Below are 25,667 nucleotides of genomic sequence, written 5' to 3' on the forward strand. Positions count from 1 at the left end.
CTTTGTTGGGAGTCCTGTTAATGGTTTACATGCACTGTGTCCTCCAACTTAAACATATACGTCCTATATAACAGGAGCAACCTGAGGACTTCTATGATAACTTTTGCAGACTGACTGTATTTGAGGGAGACCCTAAACCTGGGGTGCCAAGGACCTTCCTTCTCTCCCCTCTCCATCCTGCCAGCTTCCCTCATTATGCCACTCTCTGGCCCCTCCCCCTGGAGCCACTGCTGACTTATGACTCCAAACCCTCAGGGCCCTCTCTGGGACTCAGGTCTAGCAGGGGTGGGGGTGGGCAGTAGGCACCCCAAACTTGACAGAGCAGCGCCTTCTCCCGCCCCCAAAGGAAGTAACTGCTTCAGTGCCTGGTAGGGGTGATTCTAGCTCTTTGTGAGCCAGGATGGATTGCTGTCTCCTCTCCACAGATTGCTCAATCAGACCATCAGATAATAACACAATGTCCAATTCTCCATGCTGCCCTTAGGAGGATCCAAGCAATCTGTCTCCCTAAACAGAGGTAGGAGAAGCCCTCTCACCTCTCTGCACAACATGGATCTCTGATAAGGCTAATGCTAATATAATGCCAGCTGACATTCACTGAAGGCTCACTCTATGTCTGGCCCTTTTCAATTTTTTTTTTAACGTTTTTATTTTTTATTTTTGAGACAGAGACAGAGCATGAACAGGGGAGGGACAGAGAGAGAGGGAGACACAGAATCTGAAACAGGCTCCAGGCTCTGAGCGGTCAGCACAGAGCCCGACACGGGGCTTGAACTCACGGACCGTGAGATCATGACCTGAGCCAAAGTCGGATGCTTAACCGACCAAGCCACCCAGGTGCCCCCGTCTGGCCCTTTTCAAGATTATTCCTATCAGGGCTGCCTGGGTGGCTCAGATGGCTAAGCACTGGCTGAGCATCCAACTCTTGATATTGGCTCAGCTTGATCTTTCACTGTTGTGGGATCGAGTCCTGTGTCATGCTCCACGCTGAGCATGGAGCCTGTTTGGGATTCTCTCTATCTCAAAAAAAAAAAAAAAAAACTTAAAACAAAAAAAAAGATATTCCTATCAGTCTTCACAAGAACCCCAGGAGTCAGGCACTATGACTGACACCATTTAAGCAGATGGGGAAACCCAAAGCACAGATAAGAGAAGTGACCAAGGTTACATCTTAAAGAGAATTTCAGGGCTGGTGCTCACTGGGGAGGCGAGCTCACCACAAGTACAGACAGGGTTCCCACTGGCCCAACCTGGTCCTGTTTGGGTTACACTGACAAGGGCCGCCGGAGGGGGGGGTTGGGGGGGCAAAAAACGTGGGTGTGAGTCCGGCATGAGCGGCCATTTCTCTGATTGTCTATAATGGAAGGATGACGTAATACCTGATTTCAGGCTCAGTTCTGCAAAAGATAGGGATGGCTTATATTCTTTTTGTAAACATGCCATTTATATTAAGGATGGACTTACCTTCATCATAAACTTTCCCTCTACTAGAGATGAAGAAACAGTAAATGTCCTGTGTCAGTTTTCAGGAGGATCCAAGACCACCTTGTTTTGGAGCCTTGTTGCCCATGTTCTGTCACGTCAGTACAATCAAAAGCATCTTCTTGTTCTAGGTTTGAGAGAGATGGTGGTAACAAAAGCTGGTCAGTTCCTCTTTGCATGGAGACTCCTGGGTGCCCTCCCTGTAATCAGTTATCTCCTTGGAATTTTATCCACTGTTTGTGGCATTGACTGACACCATTAATAGTCAGCCAAGTACTTATCTAATCAATTCCTTGGGTCGGAAGGAGGGCAGCCACCTATGTGCAGAAGAGCCTACATCATGTGAGGGAGGGAGCGGGGGGACGTCCCCCATGCCTAAAGACTTTCTCCTTAGGAGTCCCGAGGCTCCTGGCATCTCACCGTTAGATTCCATGCTAACCCTAACCCCCCCCCCACCCCCACCCCGTGCCAGGCTTTTATGTCAGTTAAGACTGAGTTGATTTGCATGTAACAGGAACCGAGCTTGCATAGTTTAACCAAGTTGTTTATTTTTCTCACATAACAAGAAGTCTGGAGATAACTAATGCAGAGTGGTGCGTACCTGAGGAGGCCGCCCACTGCTCACGCCCCTCACTGTGGCCTCCTGCTCAAGTACTTTCCGTGTGTGTGGCTTTTGCCTTCACACTTGTAAGATGGCACCTGCTTTCCTCTGCTATCCCATCCCATTTGCATTCCAGGTGAGAAGAGGGAAAAGAACAAATGGAACAAAGCTCAGGGCCAGCTAAGTCTGCTCACTGTTATTAGGCAAGCAGTCTCCTTCCCAAACCTCCACCCGTAGACGTCCTAGTCCCTCTCAGATCCACCTCTATCTGGGAGGACGTTTGAGGGGGGTCATTGTTTTTACTTGGGCACATTGCTTCCTTGGACAAAGTTGTGAGATCTTGAAGAAAAAAAAGATGGAACCTTTGAAATAGGGTACATCTCTTGAACAGGAATATGTCTTGAACAGTCAGCATGTGAAGTCATTAACACTCTAATACAAATTGGGGTATTGTAGCCAGATACTGTCTTCCCGCAACTCAAGGAATCAACGGCCACACAGGGACACCAGGCTAAAAGATCAGGACCAGAGGACAACAACTTTGTCCCCTTCACACATCTGCTTGCTTGCTTGCCTGCTTCTCGGATGTGGTCAACTTCCCTCCAGTCCAGGGTTTCTGAACCTTGGCGCTACTGACATTTTGGACTGGGCAATTCTTGGATCTGAGAGCTGTCCCGCGCACTGTAGGATGTTTATCCTGGCCTCTACCCACTAGATGCCAGTAATGCTGGGCCTCACCCCCAGCTGTGATAACCAAAACAGTCTCCAGACACTGCCAGACTGCCCTTGGTTCGGAATCACTGATCTAGTCTGTTCCACTCCACAAAAAATTGCTGACAAAACCCCTCTTTTTCCTGGTTTTTGAAATGAGAGGTGTGGACTTGACCTCCTCCCCAGCAGTGGACCTCGGCCAAGGAGGACCTCCGGGCAACATCTGTCCTGCACATCTGCACAGCAGCGGCAGTGGGCTGCTTCTGGCCCACGTGGCACCTGCAGGGTGGCCCCTTGTATTCAAAGCCCAGCACCCCGTGGGCAAAACTGAGGGCTGTCAGATTGTAAATAAAAATAAAAACGTGGAATGCCCGGTAAAATTTCAACTTCAGATGAACAACAAAGAATTTTTTTATATGAGTGGGTCCCATACAGCCTTAAATGGGAGCAACGGGTCTGTGTTTTCAGTCCGGATAATTCCTGAGGTCCGCTTTTACTGCCACGTTTCGTGACGGTGCGCACAGCCACTTCCTCTTACTAGTATACCTAGTATGCTGGCAGCCAAAAGCTCTGATAGAAAGGCATCACACATAGAGGCTGTGCCCTTGCCCTGACCTTGAACCCCATGTGGCGCCAAGCAAAGTCACCAGGCACTCAAATGGCAGTTCTCATTTCTGCCCCTTCGTATCTTGAGTGCATCAGGCCCATTCGTCTTCACCGAAGAAGGGATCCTCTGGCTCTGCTTCTCCCCTTGTTCTCCATAGCTAGGGGGCAGGGGGAGTGTCCCCTGGGCAAGGGACGGGACTGTGTTACCCAGGTCGGCCCCAGACTCTCCAGGAGTCTGCCAGCTGCCAGCACTGGGCAAGCAGGACGCTTACCTCCTTCACATGGGAGCCCTGAAGTTCCACCTGACACACTCAGAAGAGTGGTTCCCAGAGTGCGTCCCCAGGGTAGGCTCCCTGGCACGCTGCAGGAGGGAAGTGCCTGGGCACCTTGTGTACCCCAGAAAGCCACGGGATACATTAGCAGGTTAAAATCTGGGGAGGTCCTGCATTAAGGAAGCCCGTTTGACTTTGTCTAACCCAAGGTTCCTTCAAATTATCTGACAGTCTTTTTCTTGCCCCGTACCTATTCCCAGAATGTACTTGGGCATTTACTGCCAATGCAGATAACCTGTGCAACAGCAGACAATCGACAAATATTTATTATGCATATATATATATAGTGCTGGGCCGGGTGCTTGGGATCTAGAGGTTTGTCCTTCTCTTTGTAGTTCTTAAATCAGCTGTAAATATTTAATTAACTATAATTATTTGTTTAGTGTCTGACTCCCCCCCCCCATAAAAGTTTGATGAGGCAAGGATGATACCCCTCTTACTCACTATCATGTGGCCAGCCCCTAACAGGTCCTGGCCCATCATAGACACTCAATAATTATTACTTGAATATGTAGAGAAAAATACAATCTTTGTCCTTTGAGAACTTCCTGTCTGATACAGTGGTTCTCATGGGACTGCAGAACCTAATCATGGCAGGAAGTTTTTTTTAAAATACAGGTGTCTGGTCCTCACCACTGGACATGGTGTAAAAAAGATGGGGAGATAGCATTCTATAGACAAAGCTGAGGTTTGAGACAATGCCCCTGATTCTTCAGGAAACGCATACATACCACACTTTGAATTAGTCTGCCTCGCGGACTTCTCTCTTTTGTCTCTCAAGGCCGGCAAGTCTGGGCCTAGTTTATGCTGCTAAGAGGCCCCAGGAGAAAAGCCTCTTGGAAGCTAAGTGCTCACCAGAGGGCAACAAACTTTTCTTTTCAAGGGACAAGCATGAAGCGTATTTAAAACAAAAACAAAACTCCTAGAAAATGTCGTAGCGGTGGCCATGGAGTAGACTGCTCACTCATTTCCAGAAGGCATTTAACTTTGCTTTTTGAGCCATAGCCTGTGCTCCAGCATTCAAGTCTGGCCCTAACCTCCCACTTCTGAGCTCCTGGCTGCTCACACATTCTCCTCGCATGAGGCTTTGAGATAATTTGTCAGAGTGCACTTTGAGTCCTTGGATTTCTTGAGGACAGATTAAGTCCCAGTTTTAGCCCCAGGTAGGTGTTTGCCTTCCCAAGTTTCACTTCCCATCACTGCCCCTCAGTTTAGTTGGGGTAAACCGTCTTCCCAGGGAAGACTTTACACACATACACACACACACACACACACACACACACACACACCACATAGAACTCCCGTTTATATGGGGTTATTATAAAAGTCGACTTTTCCATTTCTGCACAATGCTTTAAACATTGATGGAGTCTAAATATAACTGTGTCTTATCAAGAATCTTGGATACAGAGGCACCTGGGTGGCTCAGTCACTTAAGCGTCTGACTTTGGCTTAGGTCATGATCTCCCAGTTCGTGAGTTTGAGCCCCGCATCAGGCTCTGTGCTGACAGCTCAGAGCCTGAAGCCTGCTTCGGATTCTGTGTCTCCTCCTCTCTCTGTCCCTTCCCCGCTCATGTTCTATGTCTCTTTCTCAAAAAATGAATAAACATTAAAAAAAAATTTTTTTTTTTAAATCTTGGATGTAAGGAAATTTGAACTCCTTTCATATATCAGGATCTGGTTTGTTATTACATGTATATGTACATACACATATATATATATTTATATAGTGTCTAGCAACATGGTTTTTAGGGGTTTTAAGTGTCTTTTTTGTACTGAGTTTTGGTGGAGGTGTGTAACTTCTTTGTTTACTAATGTGTGTATTCCATTATGCAAGTATCCATTTACCATTCTCCTGAAACATAATGAATTATCATCCTAACTTGGCTTCTGAATCGTTATCCTCAGTAGCCCCTTCCTTAGAAATGGTTAATTCTTGTTCGTTATTTTTATCTCTTTCTTACATGAATGCCAAAGGAACAGAAACATTAAATAGATTTGAATCAGTTGCTAAAAAGCCAGCATTCACAAAATTCTAAAGCATAGGACTCTAGCAGTAGCTTCAGTGAATAATGCAATATGCTGCTTACAGAATTTGGAGCAGGCCTTTGATATAAACTGAAAGATTTTTCAGTTCACTATGTTTTATTCCAGTAATATTAAACATGAAAATAATCTCTGTTCTATGTGGATCCTTCTCCTTCTTTTTATGCCGATGCATTGGCATGAATCTCAGAATTTAACTGTGCTGTCCTCTGGTCCAGCTGAGATGCTTCCTCAGCGCTCACAATCTATGCTGGTGTCGATCATAGCACACGGCTGTGTCATCGCGGCGTTGTTTGCTGGTCTCCTGTGGTTGACTGTCAGCTCCTCGAGGACGGGCATATTTAGTTTAGGATTGTTGTGGTGGTCCTCTTCAGCTGTTCTGGCTAAGACCTGCATTGCCGGCTAACAGAGGTCAGTGCCAACCCCAGATGCTGACCTCCAAATTCTTCTTTCCTAGCTGACTTCAGGAGATCAGTTTCCTAGGAACCTATTGGCCCCTTTGAGAAAATTAGCTCTGAATTCTTCATGGTATTTTAGAATGGTAAGATCTCTATAGCACAGTAAATGCTAAGATGGGGGAGGCACTCTTCTGTTGTTTTTCTACTTCAGTTGTACTGATTGCTGTTCATTATTATTTCCGGCCATCTTTCCTGCTTTGGATTTAATTTGGTCTTCCTTTTCTGATTTCTTAAAGTAGAAGTTTTGATGACCACTTAGAAAACTTTCTCCTTTTCGAATATAAGTATTTACTGCCATAAATTTTCCTCTACGTACTACCTTAACTGTATTCCATACATTGTGTTATGTTTTTATTTCCATTCTGCTAAAATATTTTTAATTACTCTTGAGAATTTCTCTTGGAGCCCTGGGTAGTTTAGAAGCACATTGCTTAATTTGCAAATATTTGCAGATTTTCCAGATATCTTTCTGTTATTTATTTCTGGTTTAATTCTGGTTATGGCCAGAGAACATACTTTGCGTGATTTCCTAGTCTTTTTAATTTGTTCAGGTTTGTTCTATGGCCTGGAATATGGCCATGTCTTGGTGAATGGTCCATGTACACTTAGAAAGAATGTGTACTTTGCTCATTAATTGGAGGATTCTATAGACGTCAGTTAAGACAAGTTGGTTGATAATGTTTTTTAGGTCGTCTTTATTCTTTGTGTTGATAACAGAGAAGGAAGAGGGAAGCCTCCATGTATAATGCTCATTGTTTCCTTTTATTTCTGTCTCTTTCTGATTCAAGTATTTTTAATGCTCTTCTGTTAGGTGTTTTGGATGGTTGTCTTTCTGGATCGCTAACCCCATTATCATCATGCAGTGTTCTTCTTTATCCCAGAGGTGGAGGGGTCTTGCCACATCCGTGCTGCATTGGGCTGTGGGTGTTGGTTGCCTCCTCCCCGCTCCCCCCAGCAGTTTACAGCTTTTGTTCTGCAGAGGAGATGCAGGGACGAATCTGGGCAAAATTTCAAGCTTCTCTGGCAGTGGTGGCCCTTCCCCTTTTCCCAAACTATACCCCCAGGGTGCTTTCCCGTGACTCTTGCCTGTCCTTCCGTGAGTGCCCTCTGGGTCCATGCAGAAGGGCCTTCGTGACATTCCCATATGTCTGTGGTTCCTGGGATTCCTGTGTCTTGTGTGCTTACATTTGGCCACTGCCAGCAAGTTCTCTCGTAGTTTCAGCTGAGTCCTTCTTGTGAGGGCCTGTCAATCAGCCCCAGGTGAGGAAGTGCTCACATCCCATCCCTGCTCGTGATCATCTGTCTAAAACTAATTAGTTTTGGTTGGTTGGTTGGTTGGTTGCCCTGTGACCTCAACTCTCCGATGTATTTATAAAAAGGTGCGAATATGCAAGTCTAGGTTTTTATTGTTTGAAGAGTAAGAATGAAGCTCTTTTCAGCTTTCTACCTCTCATGTGTAAACGGAAGGTATGGATTATTATTTTATCCAATACCCCCATCCTTTCTAAAAAGGAATTTGAAATGGCAATCTTGAGAATAACTTTCTGGACCCAGCCCAATTTGTGATCCGTTTCCTTGACCTTAAAACTGGAGCCAGACTTTCTGAAGGGAGGGAAGGAACAAAGGATAATATGGCTAGGAATAGAATTCCCTGCTTGGCCTTTTCTTCTCTCCTTGATAGAGGTTGAATGAGATAGCATCACTATTGTTCTCTGACTCTCAAAACAACGGGTTTGGGCTAGGAAAGCTAAGTAATATCTGGAGGCCAGAGGAAAAAAAAATAGAGGAAGTTTTTAGGTACTTCTCAATGAACTGAAATGAAGATTCTGTCAAAACTTCTCAAAGGAATGCAACCATTTGGGAGATAACTCATAGCACACATTTTTCTTCCTTCTACACCTCTCCCCCATCCCCCTGCCCACTGACAGTGGGAACCTCAGTTCGCCATACCTCTCTGGGAGAGGGCTGAGATGCTGGGCATGGGTGGAAGAGGAGACCCTGTTTGCTCCTGCTATTCACGTCTGTTACATGGTGGCATCCACCCCTTGGTCATGTTTGCATCACAACACACCTCATCAGCTTGCTTTGACCCTGACACCATTTTATAGGCTTAATAATAATAAATCTATGTCCTGAAATAGTTTCGCAGATTATAGCAATCAATCAAAATTCAGGGAGCCCAAGACCATTAATGTCATCAGCAGTGATGCAGCACCCCGGGAATCCATCTAAATCAGCCATTATGACGGAAAATACACCTTAAGAGCCTGAAGATAGAGAGAGTAGACAGAGGCATAAATTGCAATTCTATTTTTATCAGCCATCAAGTGATAATTTTCTTGGGAGGCTTTGTTCCTGGTAGGAGACGAAACTAGGACTTGCTGTCCATGGCTGATTCCCACTCCAAATTAACTGGAAAGATTTTGCTGGTCCTGGGACTCAGAGGCCTGAAATGCATTCTATAGTTGCCTGCAAGCCTAAGCCCTGGGCATTTTCTTTTGAAACTCCCCAGTGAGCCCAGTCAAGGCCCTGTACTTTGCCTTTCTTTGTAGATGGCTTCAATTGCTCACACATGCCCTTCGTCAAGACAAATCCTAAATGAACACTCAGCAGAGAAGGACTTGAGATGCAGCCACACGGATATCCTAGATCCTCCACAAAGATGGCTTGTGGCTGATCATTAACTGAGGATGAGGGGTAGGGAGGAATGAGAAGATGCCTTCTCAGGTCCTCTGTGGTCTATATCTTCCCATAACCTCTGTGAGACTTGTTTCTTGTAAGACAATATGACAATCTCCAGAATATTGGAGATCAACTGTGGGGTTGACGATTGATGTTCCTGGACTCACTGTGTTATTTCACTGCCCTCTCTGGTTAAGCTGTTTTCACTAGATGAGTCCCTGTTTGCCTCATTCCCTGCTTTACCCTCACAGCCTCCCCCTCCTTGGTCTGCACAGTGGATTGATAATAGCAAGATGCATGGAAATTTTCAACTAAATGCCCATAAAGATAAATCATCTGACACTTTCCCTTCTTTGCCCTCTTAGCCATTGTCTCAAATGGAGCTTGTGACCCTTTATGTGTTTTCTAATAAGAGAAAGATTAATTCCATGGCAGGGAGTGGTGGCCTCAGCAAAGCCAAATAATTGGATATGCCACGAGGTGCCAGGTCTGTCCATTGGGTTCATTTGTAGTCATCGCTGGTACTGTTTTCTCTGAACAATATGGCTGTTGAGTGGGACCGGAGTGGTGGTCGTCCATGCAGCAAGTTGCTGAAAGAGCCTTCCAATTTCATTGTTAATGGGAAAATAAAATCAGTTACTGTATCAGCCAAAGCTTTTCAGAGAAATCAGGTCACTCTCTGGTCCACAGCTCTTTTATTATGATTGGAATCATGTGACTACCTACACACATAATAAAATGCTGCCTCGTTGGTCTGGGGAGACAGGCGAGAAAGTCAGGTTTTCAAAAGTTTGATTACATTTTACTTTCTTGAGACAACAGAACTGTGGGAACTTTGGGAAGAAAGTAGCCTCAGCTTGGCCAGGAAGCAAGTTGAAGCTGTGGTGGTCCCTTATGCGGAAAAAAGAGAAATGAATTTTTCTTGTGAATTTGCAGCCTACTCCCTTCATGGAGAGACCAGGCCATTGTACAGGACCCATCTCTGCCCCTTAAAATTACACTGGCCACCATCTCTTTACCCAGGCCTGAAATCAGGCACACTTGCTTTTACATGTGGGCTCTCCCACTTACGGGGTGATCTTGGGCAAGTTATTTAACCTTTGTTTCCTCGCTGTCTGAATTAAGTGAGATTGTGCTTAGAATGGACTCCTCGCTCTGAGCCAGGGGTTATTAAGTGGTAGTTGTATTCGTATCATTATTGCTACGGGGCTTGGCCATTGGATCCTTAATCACCTGTGGCCTCCACCCCATCAGTGTCTGTCTCCCGACGGCCTTCTTTGTACCTGGGTTTCACTGCTGGATCATTGCCAGCTTCTCCCCTCAAAAGCACCGAGGGAATGGCGTCCTTTTCCTGTCTCTGGTTGGTAATGTGATAACCTCCAGGCACTTTCACATTCCTTGAAGCAGAGCTATAGTCTAACAATAGGCGCTCCCTGAACTATGGGCACCCAGAGCCTTGGGGCACAGCAGAGCCCAACCTGTCTGAGCTCTTTGGACCACCCAGGTAGGAAATTCTCTGAGCCTTCCACTGCAGGGAAAATAGTGGCATAGTAATCCTTTGTTTCTGCACAGAAATGTATTTCCAAGGTGCACACAGACTTTCTTTATACTCCTTCCAAGCACCTGCCAGCATCCTTTGGACACAGGGCTCCAGACCACCCTAGTTTCATAGTAGTCTGCTAGTGTCCTGTCAGTGCTGCTCACAACGGGGGATGGGGTATCGTCTCCATCCCCACACGTTCTGTTGTTGTTGACTGTTGAATTGCCAGCACTAAAAATCAAAACTTTTTCACATTTAAGTTTGGATTTGGGGCTTTTCCTGATAAAAAAAAATTAGAGATTCTGGCAACACTGGATCAGCACACTTCACTGTGGAAGGGAAGAATAGTCATCCTACGTGTTTAATGGCAACAAAAAAGTGCTTAATGTACAAATGTTCTACTTCTTTATGTCAACTCCCTGGCCCACCAAGTACCTGAGTTTGAAAATCTGATCTAGGGAGGTTGAACTTTCATCACAAGTCATAACCTCTTAAAACTGGGGGAGGCCCTAGTATTAAGTCATCCAGGAACTAGTCCCGGACAGATTAGAGATGTGTCTCAAATTCACAGAAAATTTGTGGCCAAAGAGAAGCTAGGGTGCCTGGAGTCACTGTCCTTTCTCAGGGCAGCATGCGTTCCCTACATTCAAAAGAAACACCGTGAGAACCTCTGGTTTAGGAGGCCTCTGTCAATCCTTTTCAAGTTCTGAGGGAGTGATCCAAGGGGCTAAGAGAACCACTCAATCCATGGTCTCTCTTCCATCACTCAGGACCAGAATTCCTACGGTTCGTATAGCATAGCATTCATCTGTGAAGCAGTGCCTTCTACTGGGTTAAGACCCCAGAGTGGCAACATTTATTGAGAAAATGCATCAATTAAAGTTTTTCCCAGAGTACTTTACCTCTGTCATGGCCAGCAGAAACAGGGAGTTCAGAGAATGGGTTCTGGATGATTTTGGGCCGAGACTGGGGCGGTAGAGTAGAGCCTGGTAAAGCAGAAAGGTCATAGTTGTGAGTCATGAACCCAGTGTAATTGGTGGATCCCTTATACTCAATTTCTACCCCTGGGAAGTGGGGGCATTTGGCATGATGGTGTTTGAGAGCCTCCCTAGGCCAGGTAGTCCATGATTTTACAAACAGAAATGTCTGGAGTGATGGTTGTCCCTGGTCTGAAAGAACAACATGAAGAAGGTCTTTTGGAAGCCAAACCCATGGGATTCCAGGACCCCAGGGCAAGAAGGTGGCTTGCCAATATGAAGTTGGAAAAACTTTTTGTAAGGGGTGGAGAAAGTTAGGCTCATAAAGAAGTGACTAAGAAATGCACTCTAATTTAGTAAGGAATGTAAGGAGGAAGTTTGAATTTTGAAAGTGCTATGATGTGGAAGAAAGAACACTGGCCATTGAGTTGTAAGACTTAGGCTCCAAATACCTCCTCTGATGATGCAAAAGATATGACACATGAGATTTTCAGAGACTTTTAGAAGTACCTTTCACACTTAGAATCTAAGCAAGGTCAACCTGCTTCCTGTAGCAGACATTTTTTTGATGTCTACACCTATTGGAGGAAGTGTGCAGTCTTCAGAAGTAGCCACAAGAAAATTACAAGGCCACAGATAAACCTGACAGTTTCAAAGACAAGATTATTGTGGACAGACTCGCTGTTTTGAAGTATGATACAAGTGGATATCAGTCATAACTGGTCAGGAAAGCTGCCTAAGTGTGTTGCAGCTTAAGCTGCTTAAGCTTAAGCTAAGTGTGGAGTCAGATTCTCAAGGACTCCACTGCTCATTCGACTGTGTGTATGTGTTTGCCAGGACAAGGAAGACAGCAAGGTGATGCTTGGGTGGCTCAGTCAATTAAGTATCCAGCTCTTGATTTTGGCTCAGATCATGATCTCATGGTTCATGAGATGGATCCCCTCAGTGGGCTCCGTCTCTCTCTCTCTGATCCCCACCCCTTGCTCATGTTTGTGCTTATGCTCCCTCTCTCTGTCTCTCTCAAATAAGTAAACTGAAAAAAAAAAAGTGGGAGTGTGACAGAAGGGATGAGAGAAGAGGATAAAGGCAAACACTTGACTGTCGTGCCTTTGGACATGGCTTCTACCTTGGCTCACAGCTGAACAGTGTCACTTCTGCCATCACAACCCATAAAAACACTGGGTGGGGATCTTTCTGTGTGCTTGATCTTAGACCATGGTTGTTGCCTACATTCCCTAGAGCAATCAGAGGCCCTATACACAATCCTTTGGATAAGGACTGACCTTGAAGACAATTTTAGTCCCCTTTTGGAGTTGCCATCCTTTATTGGCCAATCAGGGCATCAGAGTCACCATAGTTTATCAAAGCTCACTTAATCCATTGGAGAGTGGGGCTCAAGCATTAGGTTTATCACATGCAAAAGCTCCATCTTTCAGAGAGACTTTGTTCTCCAGTGACAAAGGTCCTTTCAGGGGACTCTATCCCCAAACATCCTCCTCTGAACTCTATCTTCCACTGCCAGCGTCATGCTTTTTAAGTTGCTACCACAAGTTAGAATTGACGTAAGAGATTATTACCACTGTCTGTTTTTAGAAACCTCCATCCAAATGTCCTTAGGCTCAGAAGAATCTTTTTTCATTTTAAGTACTTCCAGAGAAAGAAAGTTCTGCAGATGTCTTCATCAACCTGTTCTGGCACTGGGCAACCTTCACATCCACTTCCTCACTTTTTTATGCCCTTTGTGGGGTGGAGAACTGTTTGCCACAGTCTTAGTGCTAATCTTTCATGTGCTCAGAGATGTTATTGTGGCTATTTCCGTGGTCTCCTCTAGTTTATGAAAACCTGTGACTACGTCAGTGACATTTGCAGGTTAGGACCCACTCTTTCCCATGAGCCAGCCAGAGATGTGGAAGACAAAAGTGGTGTTGTGATTCCTACCTTCCAGAAGCTTCAGGTTCTGCTGGGGCAGTGGTGCATGTATATACACTTACATCAAGAACTGAAGGCTTGCAATACCCCCTTAATCCTACCCTGGAAGTGAAGAAACTCCAGAAGCCTTGACGTGTAGCCTTTGTGGGGGTAAGAGACGTTTGTAGCACATCACCGTAGAGTTCACCTATTTCCTTTGGAAACTGTTTGAACTAGGGCAACACTCGTGGGGTTCAATACATTGATGACATAGGCATTTATGCCCAATTTAAAGCACTGTGTATACAGTTATTGTACATCGACTATAATGCAAACCCCTGGAAGGCAGGGATTTTTGTGTCTCTGGTTTGCTGATTGGTTCAAGTGCCTACAACAGTGCCTGGCACAATAGAGGCACGCCAGAGTTACCAAAGGAAGAATTAGGGGGGAGAGGGCTCAAGAGCAGATTTTTTACTCTATTAGTCTATGAATAGTATGGTTCAATTTATTTTCCCTCCGGGAAAAATAATAATGAATAACCACCAAAGTTTTTGCCTCCTGATTAAATTATGTAAATATGAAAAGATCAAACCAGCCCTATGAGTAACCCCTTTCCAGCAAAGATGTTACCTCTTTTTACCCATTTTTGTTTCCTATTTGAGAAGCATTTTATCTTCACATTGAGCTATTTTACCCCCTACCATGATTTCTTGCCTGGGACAGTGCAACCTTATTGAATGCTTTTTGAAGTTTTAGGTGAATATAATCCTAGGCTTTGGTCTTTCCTTTAGTCTCCTATCGCAGTAATTCCTCTAAAAAATCTATAACTCAAGAAAATCCAAGGGGTTCTTTCAAACCAGGCCCGCCATCAAAAATCCACACTGGCTGCATCTGACTGGGTTTTGGTACTGTGGGTTCTTTGCCCCTTGACAGCCCACTTGGCTTCTATTGTTTTCTTGGCCAGTCTGATAGACATTCTCTTCTGATTGTAGCAATTTGGGAATAAAATGTGTTGGGCTTGGCCCTCATTCCTTTCCACCCTCTTTTGCGACTGGCTGGGGAGGTTCATTAGCTGAAACCCAGCCAAGAGAAGGACATGTCTCTTGAATACAGAGATGAGCTTTACTCCAAGGACCAAGTTTTACTTGATTCCAAAGGCAAGAACCTATAACTGCTCTTTGGGCAGTGTGAGTCTGGGAATTGGGAGGTCAATCAATACCGTTTGGAATTTATCAAGATCATTTCTATTTCTTTCTCTTTTTCTCAGCCTCTATTTGCTTTCTCCCATCCTCTCCATTCTGGGGATACAGTGATAACCCTCGGCCTGCTTGAGGTTAGATGGTGCTTTGGACTCAAGTAGATCTGGGTTTGAATTCTGACCTAGGGTGGTATACTTCACATCTTGTTACAGACTGCATGTGTCCTTCCAACATTCATATGTTGAAGCCTTAATCCCCAATCTAGTGATATCGGGAGGTGGGGCCTAGAGAGGTAATTACTTTTGATAAACCCTCATGATGGGGTTATTGCCCTTATAAGCAGAAGAGACCTGAGTTCTCTCTCTCTCTCTCTCCACCTGTGAGGATACAGAAATAAGGCAGCCATTTGCAAACCAGAAAGAGGGCTCCAGCAAGAACTGAACTGGTTGACACCTTCATCTTGGACTTCCTGGACTCCAGAACTGTGTGAAAGAAGTATGTGTTTTTAAGCCACTCGGTCTGTGGTATTCTATTAGAACAACCCCAGGCAGACTAAGATACCTCTCTAAGTTTCAGTTTCCTCACCTGTGAAATGGAGTAATAATATCTTCTTGAAATTGTTGTTGTCAGGATTACATGAGGGAATGAATGTAAAAGGCTGGGCTTTTAGGAGACACAAAATGAAAGGTAGCTATTGTAGTATCCTCCCTCTGTTCAAGACTTCATAAGTAACAATAATAGGAACAAAAACCACTAACATTTATAAAGCCCTCATTACATATAAGCCACTGTTCCGAGTGCTTTTCGTGTATTAAGTCATTGAATGTCAATTGCTGTGTTCTACAGTTATCTCTCTCTCCCTGTTTACCCAGCCATCTTTGGGTTTGCCTCTTCGCCATTTTCTTCTAAAAAGTCTTTTCTCTAAACGTCTATGGAGATTTATGCATGGAATATAAACAACAGTAAGATGCAGTTCCTTATATGTCAGGAGAATTTGCCCAGTGCCATATTTTTAGCCAGAACTCATGGCCACATCCTGGGGTACTATAGCTGTTCTCAGCTATGGCTGCCCTTTAGCAGTGCCTGGGGAAACTTCTGAAAGCTCTTTACCCACCTCACAAACCCAGACCAATTAAATCCGAATCTCTGGGAATGGGACCAGGCACCACCTCTCAAAGTTTAATGCATATGAGTATTACCTGAAGATCTTGAGAAACTGCAGATTCTCCTTTTCTAACAAGCTCCCAAAGAGGCTGATGCTGCTGGTCAGCAGAGGCCCCTTGAAGTGGCAAGTCTAGATCAGACACCCCTCACTGCTCTTTGGGCTTCTTCTAACTTAGTCATAGACTATTTCTTGACTACTCCTCAGTCACCCTAGAATAAACCCTAACTGGGCTTGAAGGTCACGTACCACAACAACAGTTGATATGACCAGTGGCAGAGAAAGAAAGTGACTCACACACATAGGCAGACCAAATGTCTTTGCTTAGGAAATTCATCTAGAACCCAGGATTTGGAGATCAGGGATGAACCACTACCAAATGCCTTGGAACAGCTTAACATGGAAGCATTTCTCAATCTGTGCTCCTTTCTAAATCATGGGCCATTCTTGACAGGACCTTTATAAATAGGATATGAGAGTGTAGTGAATTATGATTTTGTGGCTTCGTCAGCTTCCTGCATCAATCTTGGGCAAAATTCCCCTTATTCTGACCTCTTATCTGACCTCTCTCAACATTGACCACCCAGACCATCCTCTCTCTCACTCTGTGCCAAGTGCTGGTAGCTTCTTGAGCTATTTAAGTTACATGGAGGGAAGAGAAAGTAAACCCCGCTAAGAAAATGCTGGAAGGACATGATATCCCTTCTAGAACTCAGCTTCCTCATTCGTAGTGAATGGAAAGGTTCGAGTCAGGCAACCTCTGAGCTGTCTAACTCCTAATGCGTGTGTTTTTGAGTTGAGGTCAGAGCATCACCTACCTTTCAAGGGCTTAGATAAGCAGGCCTTTAAGGGTAATGATAATTCTCCAAATGCACATTGCCTGGTTCTCTCATTTCTTAAATAAGTTTTATCCTTAAAGATGACAAAGAGGTCTCATGAATTATAGTAGTGGTTCTCCTGCATCAGTCACCAACATTACATGGAAACTTAGTGAATGGTGAATTTAAGTTGGAGAAATAGACTCAGATTCCAGTCCTAATTCTGCTGTAGATATGTCCAAGGTGGAATTAAACAAAGTGTTTAACAAGTGAAGTTGTTTTTCTCTTCATTCAGAAGACAGGCATAGGCAATGTTTCCAGTCAAGTAAAATTAAAAAAAGAAAAAAAATCATGCTGCATGGTGACCATATTACCTATTGGCCCCTCAACTTGGGATAGTTTAAATAGACAGATAATAACTTCTTTCTTCTTTTCTCTTCTGTTTACCAGGAGAGTAGCAGCTGCGAGTAACATTTGCTGTGGAATGAATCTAGACTGTCTTGAAGAGCTAAGATTTAAGTCCACTCTTTCCGCATTTCCATAGTACCCAGTTTGGTTCCAGCTGTGTGCATGTTTGATCTTGTTTAAAGCCAAGCTCCTGGAATGAACCTGGAAAAGACGGGAAATGCTGGGAAACCTAACTCTTATTTATTTTGGAAGCAAAGGGCCACTGCATTCCAATTTTCATGGCAGGGAGGCAAATCTATATCATGTTGTAACACTGTAGTTGGAGCGTGGAGAAGGAAGGGCGATTGAATCCTGTCTCGCCTCCAATTGTTCCATAGGCCTGAGCTCTCTGATAGCAGCAGATATATTGGTTTCTTTTTGAGGATACACAATGGGAACTTAGTGAACTTGATTTTGAAACCTTGATATTAGGTGCAGCCATTTTTTACACCAAACCCTTCAAATTATCTTACAATAAGTACAGCATTTTTCCGACCACCCCAGTTTTTTGCAATTTTTAGCAGCCTTCCCCCCATTTCAGAATGCACCCTTCCCTCCTCCATGCCACCACAATAACATAATGAAAACACACACTGATGGTTTTGTCATTTGGGCATTGTGGTTTCCCTTGGTACAGAGAAAATAGTTATCTGTAAGATTACCTTGAATATTATTCATTCTTAGCAAAAGCACATTATTCAACAAAGAGAAGGCTATAACCAAAGAAGATTCAGGGCATGGCAAGTTTTAAATGTCAGTTCTATTTTAGGTTTTTCTGCACTGCCAGAGATCAAATCCAGAGTCAATGTTGGAAAACTAGCAAAAACCGAACAAACAAGTAAACAAACAAAAATGGTTTAATTCAGCTTATATGTGGAGGAAAAAAAGAATGCTCATGCTTTTTAGGTTTGAGTTTCCCACTTCTCAAAGTGAAGGCAATACACTCTCTCAGCATGTTGTGTTGGTAAATGTGTTGCTTTCCTTCAGTTAAAAATTTTTTTTTACACAAATATATTTTAAGGTTAAACTTGTAGAATTCAGGCTTCTGGCTGAGAAGCTTGGAGGAATTCATGGGAGAGTCATTCCCCCTATCTAGTGTGAATTGCATTATAACAGAATACAAAGAAAACTACCCGTCTGAAATATATATGCACTACCTAGAAAAATAAATGAAACCACCCCTCCCTGTCCTCATGGCTGTAAGAATCTTTATGTCTCAACTCCATGCACCCTGTTGTCACTCAAGTCCTTTCCTTAGAGCTGGGTCCTCTGAAGGAGGGAGTGACTGTGTTCTGTCCTTCGGACAATATACACTGAACTCTCTCTTCTTCTTCCTTCCTTAATTAAGGCTCTCTTCACAAAAGCCCTTCTCTTTTCTATACAATTACATCCCATTCCCATATTCCTTCCAGGTATGGCTCACTTCCAGAATCTTTCCTCACTTTTGCTATCTATTTCCCTGGCTCATCCTAGTTGGCTCTGTCTCACTATCTCTGTGGGGCCCAGATAGGAAGCACAATAAGCCAATAAAGGTTCCACTGACTGGGAATAGGGATGAGAAGTCCCTTGGGACTCTTACAGCCCTCTAAGTAGGCTGCTGGTGGGAGTGGGGGGGGGGGGAAATCAAACGATCCCAAGAGACTTTTTCATTGCTTCTTGTTCATGGAAACTACAGAAATAAAATGTGAAAATCATACCATTCTCTGAAATGTTAATCTTCCACAAACATGCATGTACATGTACCAACAGCATGAAAGGAATGGAAACATCTGACCCATCCAAAATCAGAAAAGAAAAACCCCACACAGACCAGCCAGCAGCTCCCCCTGCTTCCCCTACCCCATTACCAAAGCAGACTTCTTGATTTGCATCTGCCACCACACCCCTGTCCCTGTGAATACTGTGTTGACTTGAACGTGCCATCAACAATGGTTCTCTTTCTTTTTAAAATTTCTCTGCCAAAGACAACAAATGCAAATGGTGAGATGGAATTGGGATTAAAGGAATCCAAATAAGGGCTAGCATAGCACTAAGGTTAGGCCTATAGGATAATCCCCAAATGATCAAGAGGGAGGCGAGTACAGCTGTGTGGGCCATAAATAAAGCTTTTCTGACTTAGCATGTAAAGTCTCCACCCTAAATGTTACATTAACATTGTTTCGTGTAACCAAAGGGAAAGAAGTCCCCTGTAAGGATTTTGCCCTTTTGTTGTTTCTACCTAAGGCATATGGAACCATACTTTGACTTAAGGGTTTGAAAGTCCTTAGAATTGGGCAATTTCTTGTAATATTGGGGTAACTGCAAAAGGGGGGGGGAGGTGGTGACTATAGAGAGTGTGGTGGTCAGGCAAAGGGCCAAGAGAGAAGTTTCCCAGAAAGTGTTGGATCTATTCTCTACCCTGCCGGAAATACCATCTCTTTTCATTGAACTTGTCCATGATATGAGCTGTTGTTTTCCCCAAGTAAGGTTTTAAAAGCTTATAGACAGGGAATTACTTTAAAGCTGAGTTATCCATGGCTTCTTTTTAAAATATACAAATTAAAACAGGAATGAATACGTAGGGAAAGCAAAGTTGGCTCTTGGGCGTGAAGCTTCCTCCCACAGTCATAAAGATGCAGACAGGTAGATCTATCACTTTAATTTAAAAATGAAAATCCCTTCAGAAAATTGGCAGACAGTCAGCCCTGGCCAAATGGATTTGAAAGGATTGTGATTTCTCCTGCTGTCAACTGGCTCCAGGAGAGTGGCTGCTGGCAAGCCCATTCATAGTAGGATTTGCAATGGAGCCTCCAATGTACCATCACCCTTGGCTTTGGGCTAAGTTGGGAGGAGGCTTAAAAATAACAGCATCTAGGGGCACCTGGGTGGCTCAGTCGGTTAAGCGGCCGACTTCGGCTCAGGTCATGATCTCGCGGTCCGTGAGTTCGAGCCCCGCGTCAGGCTCTGGGCTGGTGGCTCAGAGCCTGGAGCCTGCTTCTGATTCTGTGTCTCCCTCTCTCTGACCCTCTCCCGTTCATGCTCTGTCTCTCTCTGTCTCAAAAATAAATAAACGTTAAAAAAAATTTAAAAAAAAAAAATAAAAAAAATAACAGCATCTATATACTGAGTACTTGGTAAGTAACAGGCAGTGGAGGTTACCTGAACGGTCTAGGCAATCATTTTAAGATGGCTACCATTATTAACTGGATTTCAGAGAGAGTGCCTTAGTTTTCTATTGCTGCTATAACACAGGACCCCCATGTAGTGCCTTAAAACAACTTAAATTTATTATCTTATGGTTCTGTAGAAGTCTGATGCAGGTTTCCCTGGAATAACATCAAGGTGTGTCCGAAGGGTGGCAGTCCTTTTTGAAGGCTGTAGGGAAGAGTCATTTTCTTGCCTTTTCCAGCTTCTAGAGGTCACTCATATTCCCAGGCACATGGTACCCTCCCTCCATCTTCAAAGCCAGCAAAGACTGGCCGAGTTTTTTTAAATCACATCACACCCCTCTGACCTTTGCCGCCTTCTGGGTCCTTTGTGATTACTGTGGGCCCATGTGGATCGCTGTGGATAGTCTTCCCATCTCAGGGTCCATTGACTGGCAACTTTAAGTCCATATGCAACCTTAATTTCTCTTTACCATATAACTTAATGTAGTCACAGTTTTCAGGGACTGGGAAGGGGCCATCTTGGGGGAGCCATTATTCTGCCTCCACAAATAGAAAAGCGGAGGATTAGAGACGTGAAGACATTTATGTTGGGTCACACAGCTACCGGGTAGCAGCAAAGACTACATTTGACCCAAAGCCTGGACTGGGAACAGAAGAGGAAGAAAGAAAGAAAGTAGAGAAGAAATTTTTCCACCAGTCAGAGGACACTGACTTTTGTCAAAAAACGCACTATTGGTTATAAGTCAACTTAATAAGAGGAACGTGTGAGTAGACAATTTGCTTTTGTTAACCACCTCCTTTATTCCCCCATTTAAACCTGTAAAGAGTTTCCATAAACCATAGTTCACCAAATTACATCAGCCTCACTCATAATACTGGTCTTTCTGGTGTCATAAAATCTACCAATGCATTGAGACCCACCCCACGATGGACCACACACAATTACAGGGATCTAGTATGAAGGTGTTAGTGTATGTACACACACATACATACGCCACACGATGCATATTTAAGCAAGTTGATGCATATTTAAGCAAGTCGACTTGTTCCATATAATCCTCATAGAGAGGATTTGAATGAATAAGTGAAAGGTAGGGGGAGATAAGTCAAGATTAAGGTCCAGAAGACTTTTTCTAACAGGAAGAATGGTAAGCTACCCAACAGTAAGACTCTTTGCCTCGGGAATTATCAAGTCAATGCTAGAGGAGCCCTTGGATACCACCCTTTTAAGCATTTTAGTGTGCTTTCTTATTTGGGACTCCTACCACTTGCTTCTCTAAAAGACACATGCAAGGAGGGAATAAAAGCAAGAAAGGGCAGAAGTTCTTTTGTGGTTTTTTACTGACAGCTATTTCCTACAGTTCCTCCTTCTCCAGCGGAATCACCGAATATTGCAGGAATATTTGAGATGTCTTTGTCCAACTCTCCATACACAGATGAGAAAAATGCGCATCAAAAAGATGAAATAACACCCTATAGAGATGATTCCGGTAGAATTGCATGAAACATTGGGCATCGGTTCTAAAGTCCGATAAGCCTAGAAAAGTCACATGAAAGGGGCGCCTGGGTGGCGCAGTCGGTTGAGTGTCCGACTTCAGCCAGGTCACGATCTCGCGGTCCGTGAGTTTGAGCCCCGCGTCAGGCTCTGGGCTGATGGCTCAGAGCCTGGAGCCTGTTTCCGATTCTGTGTCTCCCTCTCTCTCTGCCCCTCCCCCGTTCATGCTCTGTCTCTCTCTGTCCCAAAAATAAATAAATGTTGAAAAAAAAAATTAAAAAAAAATAAAATAAAAAAATAAAAAAAAAAGAAAAGTCACATGAAAGTTAGACTATCATCCCCTGCTGAAGACTGATGTGTGGTTTCTTGAAAAATCTAGCACAAACAACTTTTCACCCAGTATTGCAATAGAAGAAAGACCCTTTCCTTGGTGCATTTCAGGAGCCAGGTTAAATGAAAAACATATGCGAAAATATATGTGAAAAGCACACGTCGCGTTGGAAGATGCTCACTCTGTCACAGGCACTGGGGCACCCAAAACTGAAGTGGGACTAGGAGATATGCATCCCCCACTTCACACCTATGGTAGGGCATCTACCGTCCCCGAGTAGAAGGCCACATTCTCGAAGGAATCTTAGTCACTGTAGGTTATAGTGTACATAGCCCCTGGGGTCAGGGAAAATGGAACAGTTTGCCTTCTTGATCTTTGCTGCTGTGGGTTCTCAAACATTGTGCAGATAGGCCGATTTCTTATCTGGTCTCTGGGGCCCTAAGTGAAGAACTGGGTCTCTGGGGAACTGTTAGGTCTCGCTCGTTTCGAAGGTGAACCAAAGTGGGAAGAAGGACGTCTTTGAGCAGGCCAGGCACAAAATTCTCTGGTGGTGTAGTAGAGTGTCAGGATCACCTCCTTTTTGCTTTTATCGGATTATATGGGCAGACGTGTAGTTTTCCAAGTGTCCCAAACCTTGACCAGTGCTCTGAAGCTTCTTGTATTGTGCATGGAGTTGTCAGCTCTGAGTATTTGCATTTGACTTCTTGTTCTGTCCCATTCTCAAGAACGTTAGTCATTATGAAATTCTCATTAATCTAGAGGATCTAGCCTTTTGTCATATAAAGATTAGTATTTTATATATCTCTAAGGTTCTCATTCTCTCACCTCCCCACCGCAGGGGTAGGTCTGTCTAATTCTCCTGATGGCAAAACTCACTGTTCTTTTTAAGAGGAGAATTCCCAGTCTTCTAGATGAGTATATCTAGAAGATATACTCCCTCTAGGGACAATGATGGCATTACAAAAACTATGGCAGTAGAGGCAGAGATAGGTAGGGATCAATATTGGAAATCCAGGGAGCGGGGGGGAAAGAATTTAATAGTATACTCTTGAAAATCTTGGTGTCCTCAAATGCTAAGGTTATCATGTCATCTGGAGTGGGCTTTCAAATGTTGCAGGGTTCTCAGACACATGGACGGACTCTTCTCTGGAAGAAGCAGAGATCACTTGGGAATTTGGCAGGTGAGATGGTGCTAAGTGGGTGAATCCATCCTATGCTTGGGCCTCATACTATGATTCAGTTCTATGGCAGGATTGCTATACCCCTATTGAAGGTATCCTAGCCTTTTCTCTGTCCCTGTGAGGACAAAAGCCTCCTGCTCCACAAAGGACTGCCAGGGGATGAGGCCTTCACCTTGTCAGGAGTTAGGTCGGTGGTCCAGGAGCTCTGGGGGAGTGGGGGGCGGGGAGAGCGGTACACCCAGCCCTGACTGATACTAAATGTAAGATGGTTCAGCTCCTAAGGAACACAGTGTGGCAGTTCATCAGAAAATCAAAAATGGAACTACCATATGACCCAGCAGTCCCATTTCTGGGAATCGAACCAAAAAACTGAAGGCAGGATCTTGAAGAGATGTTTGCACTATCATGTTCATAGCAGCATTATTTATAAGGGCTAAGGGGTAGAATAACCCAAATATCCAGTCATGGATGAATGGATAAGCAAAATGTGGTATGGACATGCAATGGAATATCATTCAGCCTTAAAGAGGAAGGATATTTTGACACCTGCTACAACAGGGATGAACCTTGCAAATGTTAGGCTACGGGAAATAAGCCGGACATAAAAAGATAAATACTGTATGCTTCCACTTATGTGAGATCTGAAGTTGTCAAATTCATAGAAACAGAAAGGAGAATGGTGGTTACTAGGGACCAGGGGAGGAGGGGATGGGGAGTTGTTGTTGAATGGGTATTACAGTTTCAATTCTGCAAGATGAAAAAGTTCTGGAGACCAGTTGCCCAACAATGGGAATGTATTTAACACCACCGAACGCTGCACTTAAAAATGGCTGAGGTAGTAAACCTTGCGTTAGGTGTTTTTTTACCGCATTTAAAAATAAAAATTACCAAACAGAAGGCAAAATGTAGTTTACAGAAAATGAGAGACTCAACAGTGATACCCAGCAACGAGCAAAAAACCCGCAGTATTAACAACTTTCTGAGATGCACTTCCCTTAAATTTTCCTGGTACAGAAGACTTCTGCGGAGATCGGTACGTAAAGATTCCTTGGAGTGACTCCCCTGAAAGGTGGTGAGTTTATTCAGTCATCTTATTCTGGAAACCAGCCAGCATATGAGAATTACAATAGTTTAAGCTATAAATGCTCTGTTATGCTTCCCTGGGAAAAAAAAAAAAAATGAATGGATGGATGTCTAAATAAATAAAAGGTGATCCACAACTCTCTGGCCTGTTGCCAGGATCCAGCTTGAGGAACTGCATGAAAGAGCCCACCCTGAGTGGTTCTCCACACCTACACGCTTCTCTGCCCCTGCTGGGCGATACCTCGGAGGCCTGGGAAACTCTGCATGGGATTGGACAGTAATGGATAAATGAATGGGTCCTTTGAGTTTGCTTTTATTGCAGCTCTACCTTCATCCCTACTAGGGCCCCTACCATGCTCCCCCTCTCGCGGTAAGCTAGACTCTGCTGCGGGTGCCTGTATCCTTCTGTGCATACTGGCCTCTGAGCACTTCCTGTGCTGTATTAGCCACCTCTCGCTCACTGACGCGTCTGTGGGTTCCTCTGAAAGGACAAGATTTTCAACAAGTGGCACGATGCGAAGAATACTGTTGATGCTTCACGAATCGGTGCTGTAAGACGATGACATCAGCGATTGTTTTTGTGTTCTCAGGCCACGAGAATGTCCTTTTTGGTCAACTCCCCATGCGGATGGAACAACTGTGAGCGTATCCTGGCCCCAGCGTTGTGCTCCTGCTCAGAACTTCTTCGAGCTCCATCTTCGGCGACCTGACTTGCTTCATTTCATCCGTCTGTCACCTCCTCCCAAAATAAGCGTGTGTGGTTTCTGTTTGACTTGTTTGCGTTATAGATGTCCTTATTAGTCATGTGTGGGTGTCCCTACACCTCATTATCTCCTGAACTTCTCAGGGACCCAGTAGCCAACTCATTGTCTGCATTGTCCCAAAGCATCGCACACAGGGATACCACATTTAAAAGCGGTGACTGCTGGAGAAGCATCTGACCTGTCAAAAGGCTTGAAGGACACCCCCTCCTCCTTGTTCTGCCAGGGTCTCCAAAGGTGACTTCATCATCTTTCGTCCATCAACCTGCTCGCTTTTCTGAATTCTTTGAGGGGTGGTTGCTTCTATGTTTTTTGTTTGTTTCAAAAGAAACAAAAAAAAAAACCTTTAAAAAAATTTTTTTTAATGTTTTACTTATTTTTGAAAAAGGGAGACAGAGTACAAGCAGAGAAGGGGTAGACAGAGAGGGAGACACAGAATCCAAAGCAGGCTCCAGGCTTTGAGCTGTCAGCACAGAGCCCGACACGGGGCTCAAACTCACAAACTGTGAGATCATGACCTGAGCTGAAGTCGGATGCTTAACTGACTGAGCCACCCAGGGACCCCAGAGACTGCTTTTCTTAATAGCACCAAATCTTCTCCCACTCTTAAGATTTGAACACTTACTGTGACCTTTGACCTGGCTGTCTTCATGCTTGCCCCGCCCTAGTCAAAAATGTAGGCACTAAGTATCATCACC

General features: G+C 44.2%; 1 long non-coding RNA gene across 1 annotated transcript in view; it reads left to right on the forward strand.

The window, feature by feature from the left end:
* The window catches only part of LOC121014963 (uncharacterized), a 118,614-nt gene extending 93,311 nt beyond the window's left edge, over positions 1 to 25,303 (forward strand). Inside the window, exon 5 of the long non-coding RNA XR_005783538.1 lies at positions 24,799 to 25,303. This is a non-coding gene — a long non-coding RNA (uncharacterized LOC121014963). The remainder of the gene's footprint in view (positions 1 to 24,798) is intronic.
* The last annotated feature ends 364 nt before the right edge of the window (positions 25,304 to 25,667 follow it).

The sequence above is a fragment of the Herpailurus yagouaroundi genome, unplaced genomic scaffold (assembly GCF_014898765.1).
Source record: "Herpailurus yagouaroundi ecotype Mexico unplaced genomic scaffold, PumYag 29, whole genome shotgun sequence".
Lineage (NCBI taxonomy): Eukaryota > Metazoa > Chordata > Mammalia > Carnivora > Felidae > Herpailurus > Herpailurus yagouaroundi.